The sequence below is a fragment of the Solanum pennellii genome, chromosome 8, assembly GCF_001406875.1.
Source record: "Solanum pennellii chromosome 8, SPENNV200".
Taxonomy (NCBI): Eukaryota; Viridiplantae; Streptophyta; class Magnoliopsida; order Solanales; family Solanaceae; genus Solanum; species Solanum pennellii.
The window spans coordinates 35,906,067-35,912,972 of NC_028644.1; the positions used below are offsets into that span (position 1 = coordinate 35,906,067).

A 6,906-nucleotide genomic window follows, 5' to 3' on the forward strand; every position below is an offset into this window, starting at 1 on the left:
GTGATGATAACATTTCCCCTATAGTACTATTGAGGGCGTGGGGCGGGAGGTTTTCTCCTCGGATTATCTTTGCCAGAGTATAAACAACCACTTGATAAAGAGCATCAACCGACGGGGGAAATTGAGGGTTGATATTATAATCGATAAATGAAGGATTTTTTTGAATATTCATTCTGCGAAGTGTTGGATTTACTTATGGATAAAGTGGAAGTATTGCTTCTCCTCGACTCCGTGTACTTGTCATAACTAAAGCTAGACCTTCGAGAGATAAAAATAGAAAGAAAAACTAAAATTAGGAAATTGTTGACTAAATTTTGGTAATGTACTTAAAGTGAATCTAAAATCCAATTTCCCCGGTAGTGGCACAAAAATTTGATACGCTCAAATTTACTTCTCATAAAGAAGTATAAGCAGTTGTATCAAGTAAAGAACCCAACTATGAGGTTGGGGTCGAACTCACGAGGAAAATGATTTAGACCTAACTTTAACCTATAATTTCTTCGATTTAATCATGTCCTTTCCGAAAATAGGTAGTTAAAAGGGGGGTTTTAAATAACAAGAGGAATTAAATATTTCTAAGTAAACAATTAGCAAGTACTACAAAAATATACCTAAATTTCAAAGGTTTTATTAGGCATGTCAACTCACCCACAATAATTGCATCATAATAAGGAGGTTTAGTTAACCCTTATAGATTGGGCAAAATTAGCTAGATTTGTTAACTCCCATTATTCTAAATATTAAAATTTAATAATATTACAGTTACTGGTCATTCTTTTATCGAGTAAAGAGAAATCAATTACATATATTTTCTACCTAAAATTTGGTCTAAACTACTTTAATTATCAATGGGGTGGAGCTAAAGTTAGGGTTTTTGATGATGGACGGAAAGATATGATTTATTGAATCCATTGTGGTAGAGCAACAACCGTCTTCTTCCACAATATTGGTCAGAGGCGACGATGGTGGTTCGTTCTATGCTTAATTCATGAAGTGGGAGTATGGTTCATTCTATATTTGAGCTTTCTATCTTAGAGAAACTTTTGGAAGGTTTCTAATAGCAAGTCTGTGTAGTAAATGTTTTGTATGCTATTCTTTGGCTTGTTAGCATCTTCATCTATAATACAATCCCCAAATAAAATCCCAATGCTTTTCACTCATACTTCTCTTCTCCTTTCTATTCTCAATTCTCTCAATTTTATGATTTTGCCCTAATTAAGACATCGAAAGCCTAGAAGATGAGTTTTTGAGTTCTCTCCCCCATGCATTTTCAATCAGAAAATCAAATTGAGGTATTTTTTCAAACATTGAATTGTTCTAGAAAATTTTTAGATGTGTATTGTAATATATTAGTTTTTTCCTAATTGGAATGTATCGTCAGTAGAGCGTCTTCAAGTTTGGATTTAATGTCGTCAACTTTGCTGCCTATGGCATCAATGTGTATGAAGCTCTGGCATGCGTTTGTTGGACGGTTGATTTTGCTACAGTTATGACATTAGTCTACTGTAATTGTTTTTGCGTTTAGGTTTGTTCTTCATGTTTACTTTTACTTCTCAAGGCAACACAGGAACAATATCTTCTAATCAAATGGTTGGACTGAGAATAGGTCCTGAGATTAACTATCAATAGGGTCATTTGTAGATTTTCTTGAATGTTTTATCCTCATATGTTTCCTTAGGTTACTGTTTAAATTTGTTAATTTATAATTTACTTTGTTTTAAAATTATTTGATGTATCAAAAAAATCTCGAAGGTTTGCATTATTCATGTTTAGTTAGTGCAATTTTACCATAACCTTCTATATGTGTGTCTAGGTGTATTGTGCAACACCTAACTTCATTAAAGTACTAAGGAGAAATTCCGCCACAAGAATCTTTTCATTTTTTGGTTCATGTAAAAAACTTTCACACCTATGTACAATCTCAAGTAACGATTAATTGTCCAGTTTAAGCTTTCACTGGAATATACTACTCTCATCTATATTTTGTGTTACTTTCTATGCATAATTTATTTCTGGTGAAAGTCTATACGATTTTCTGCACAAAAATAATATAATCCATAGAAAATTGAAGACAAACAATCTCTAAATGGATGAAAAAAAAATAAATGAATGATTTCGATTTCCTGGTGATCGACCCTTATATGCTTAATTGTATATGTAAAAATACAATACATATTTCTTACATATTGTGCTTTATAGGTTGTGTAGGTTGTTGAATTTGGTATTACTCGCTTACAGGTAGAGTTTAGTGTCATGACCATAGAAATATGAAAATGTCGATGGATAACTCTCGCAGTCCGTCCTCCCTATCCCCTTCTTAAATGGTATATCGATCATTTTTCTTCCTATTTATAGGTTGTAAGATTCTTGAAATTTTTTTAAAAAGCTCCAAAAGGGGTAAATTCAATATTACATGAATTTGATTAAGTGCAATTAAAATATCTATCTTCTTATTCAATATATCTTTAGTTTAACATCACATAATTTAAAAGTCCTTTTTACTTTCTTCTTCATTAAGTAATTTGAAACTTACTTAAATTATAAGAGAAGTACTTGTTATATTGACAAACATTTCAAAAAACTGGATTTTATGTAATAATATTATTATGAATGCCTTTCTACGTGACTTGTAACTATAATTGTAAAAGAAAGAAAGAACAATGGAATCTTTGTACAGTATTTATGTGAAGAAAAATTACATTTTCTTCGAGTTTTAGCTATAGTGACTTAAACATGAGTAAGACTACTATGAGATTCTGTGTTGTAGATTTTCAAAGATGTATGTGTTTCAAGCAAAGTTGAAATCATGTTAAAGCTGGTCATCAGACAAATGTACTCAAAGTTATCGATTCATGGTGAGTTTATTATTGCTACTTTTCTCAAGGGTGAGTGTGAGAGTAAAGGTACCGGGTACTTTGCACTTTACTTTATTCAAATTTGATATTTCGTTATGCTAAAAACGAGGCATTTTCTTATTCTTCTCTATCTTTGGCCAATATTAATGTTGCCTAATACTAAACTTAAAGTGATTGTTGTCTCTCTTGTTCTTTGTCATTGTGTTGTCTTACTACCTTAATAAATAATATTAGAGATATCAAAATGTTGGGAAACTGGAATCTTGTTTAAGCACGCCAAGGAATGAGGATTGCTCATTCTAAGGTTGATATCTTTTTGTTTTTTTGGTTCGTTAATAACAAGATTTGACCAGGCAAGAAGAAAAGATCATGAATGTTTTTCATTTGTCACCTTGCCAGGCTATGTGACCAGTGAATTTTCTTTTCTCGTTTCACGTTTTCTCGATTTTTTTATAAACTGAGTTGTGGAACTCAACCGTTCAATATTATAAGTAGTTTGAAGTTTAACATGAAGTTAGAAAAATAGATTTACATAGCATAACAGATGAAGCGCAATATTTCATTTGTAGTGACGTGAAATATAAGCTGAAGTGCTTGATAATCATATCAGTTTGAGGGTTCTTATATGGTGGAAAAGAAGAATGTCAACATTCTAGTGCACTGATTCTGCATAAGGACCAAACCACGTTAGGTTTGTATTGTGCAAACTTATCTTATACTTTTTAAGATATTTTTTTCGCTACTTTAATTTGTGACCTAACAATCACATAACAACTAAGTATTCATTACTTACCTTAATGCTGCAGGGGACAATTGATGTGGTACTTGCGAGGCTTGTTGCATCGCTTAAGTTACCTGGGGGGTCCTTAGTTGAGCATATGTTCTTGTTCTTTAATTCTGAAGAAGTAAGTCTAGACTTTCTTTTGTAGAGTAAAGTTCTCAATCATTTTGGTATACGAGCTACGTCTAACAATATGTAAAAAGCATACAAATTGTATCAATAAGGGAAAGAATTAAACAGTTCGATGACATCTCACTCATGACATAATTTAAATTTGGTGGAGATATTATGCATCTTATAGATCTTTTTGCCTATACTCGTGCTGACAGCATATATTGATGGATTGTTTTCATTAAAACATATTGAAACATTCTTAAAGTCATACATTGTGCTTCAGGTCGATTTCTCCGTGATTACAGGCTGAAATTAGTATAACGGAACAAATAACACTTGCCATTTCAAAGAAGGTAAAAGATTTAGGTTGCCAATTGTTTATCAAAGTGGTATTCTCATTTAGTTTGTTTGATCACTAGATAAATTGTGTTTGTAATTTGTATACAAACGTCCATGTGGAGAAGCGCATAAATAATTACTAACCTCACACTTTGCTTGAATATGTGATGCTTAACCAAGGGGAGCCAACTACTGCACCATTAAGCAAATTGGTTATATCCCAGTCCATTATGAACATAGTTGTTCAGATACTGTAAGTAACCTTATCCCTATGAGAAACTTCTCGAAATAGAAAATGTGTGCAGTGTCAATGCTTCTTGTAACATTTTTACACAAATGTACTGTTCCGAGCTTAAACTAAATTTTGAAAAGCTTGAAAGTCACATACAAAGCTCCAACACGTTTTTTATCCTTTTCCAGCAAGGACTCCAAATACTACCATGAGAAATGAGCTAGGCCCTTTCAACTTTTAAGCAGTTTTTCCATTAGAAGTCAACTCTGTATTTGCCCTTTTTGCTAGAATTATAGATTCATAGGCAATGGCATGAAGGACTTCCAAATCCCAAGCTGATTCATAGGTAAGATTCAACAAAGTTTTTGAGTCCATAACTTTGTAAGGCATGAAATAGAGGGATTAGTATATATGCATATTGAACGTATTTATCAACCTTTCTTATTACTCTGCTAGCATCTTGAAAAGTAATGAGGGCATCGGATAGAGAAAGGAGAAAACTAGAATTTGAAGAGATAGAGAAAATAAGGCATAGAGTGTTGGAATCTTGAGATGAAACAACATCAGAGAAGCGATTTAGGAAGTCAGTAATTCATATGTGAGCTTCTCCAATTCTTAAATACACTGAACCGTTCTTTTTCTTCAATCCAATTGAAGTTTTATTATTTTGGGACCATGCTTAAATACGCTGAAGCCATTCTTTCGTCTTTTATCCAATTTAAGCTTTTTATTTTTGAGCAGAAACCCAAAGGGGTTTATGTCTTACTCCGTGACTCAGAACAACATGACAACACCCTATTTCTAAGGCTAAAGTTATCTCCTTCAATACCCATTTATTGTGTATTTTATTTTGCAGCAAGGTTATGTTCCATGAACTGTTGCAGGTCCTTTCTTAATCATGGATTGCTAGTGTAGACTTTTCAACAATAAAAGAAAGATTAACCAAGAATTTCTTAGTGAATTCAAGTTCCTTGTAATTTTAATGGTTGGGGTGAACCACATGTTTCAATATAGCTTGTAAAACTTTTTTTTTTTGTGTTTGAAATATGTTTTATTTCTTAATCCTAATATTTCCTTTTACGTTAATTAGTCATTAATATTTAGAATTTAACAAAACATGCAGAATGCTGTAAAAACTTACATGTTCATGAATTGCAGGGGTTGAAAACTCCTTTTAATTTTAATGTGAAATTCATAAATTGTGGGGGGTTTTCGACTCCCAAGCTCACAAATTGTAGGGTTTTTGATTCCCAGAATATGAAATGCAAGTTTATTTATATCAATTTATTGGAACAAAAACCCCCGCTGATAAACCCCTGCTACTGGTACCAGGGGTTTGTGAAAAAACCCCGCGACATGATTTTGACAAACCTAACAGCAGGGTTTTACGCAACTATCGCAACGACGAATTGTGGTGGTTACTAAATGCAGCAATATATTATTTTAACCCCCGGAATTTGAACAGTTTTTTGTTGTGAAGTATGACTCTTTGATATTTATCAAGTAATGAGATTAACTAGGGAATAAGTTTTCCACACAGGTTCATAACGCGGTAATTGTAGGTATAATATCAAGTAATGAGATTAACTAGGGAATAAGTTTTCCACACAGGTTCATAACGCGGTAATTGTAGGTATAACAATACTTTGCTAGTATGTTGCATACAAAGTGGTAAGTTATGTATCCCTAATTCCTTGGTCTGGCAACTACTGAATTTCACTCCACACCTTTGTCCGTCTACATGTGTATGATTTACTATACCTTACCTTTACCTCATATTATGTATCATAATCGATGTATGACTTAGTTGTTACTTCGCACCAATCTACACTAGCCTATTAGATACTGCGTACTAAACCTACATGGATAATTCTTTTCTTATTATCTACCTCCTTGGTCTCACAAGTAGGAACAAGGCGAGTTCTTACGCGTGCACTAGTTTAAAAGACTTCTAAATGAAAGAATTATCGATACATGCAAAACACTATTCTAGAATTTTTATTTTAGCTTGTTATTACCTTGTTATTTAACCATGATTCCCACAACCCCAGTTATGCATGTTAAAAATTAAACAATTCATATTGATTAAACAAAAATTCATGTACTTACTTTGATGAGATTGAAGAAAATCTAGAAAATCACTTAAATTCAAGCAAATATTGAAATAATCGATTCCGAAAAAATGAAGTATTTTCCAAAACCCAATATTCAACAACCAATTTTACAGGAAAAAAAATAACCAAGAGTCTAACCTCAAAAAAGAGGTTTTTACCAGTATTTATGAAAAATAAGTCCTAACATAAGAAGGAATCTATTTATGAAAAATCTGCCCAAAAACACGTCTGTGTCGATGACTGGACCGACGGACCGTCGAGCCCTTCCTTCGTTTCACACTTACAATTTTTTTCGAGCCCTTCCTTCATTTTGCACTTACAATCTTTTTCAAGTGCTTTCTTCTACAACTCACTGTTACCATCGACGGACTAGGATGACATTCCGTTGAGTGCACACGGTCCGTCGATGGCTTCCATTTCCCACACTTAGATTCTTTTCAAGACAGGTACTAGGGCTACTCTCTGTTACCA

At 33.0% G+C, this 6,906-nt stretch overlaps 1 long non-coding RNA gene across 7 annotated transcripts; it reads left to right on the top strand.

Annotated features, from left to right (window-relative positions):
- Positions 1–780: 780 nt before the first annotated feature.
- Positions 781–5,407, top strand: LOC114078303. Of its 7 annotated transcripts, none has more exons than XR_003579901.1 (5): positions 781–3,546; positions 3,662–3,760; positions 4,034–4,103; positions 4,270–4,342; positions 5,178–5,407. It is a non-coding gene; the product is annotated as an uncharacterized LOC114078303 (long non-coding RNA). The 7 variants fall into 7 exon arrangements; XR_003579898.1 differs by having other exon boundaries at positions 781–3,266; positions 3,425–3,546; positions 4,034–4,342; XR_003579903.1 differs by having other exon boundaries at positions 781–2,855; positions 3,209–3,546; positions 4,034–4,342.
- The last annotated feature ends 1,499 nt before the right edge of the window (positions 5,408–6,906 follow it).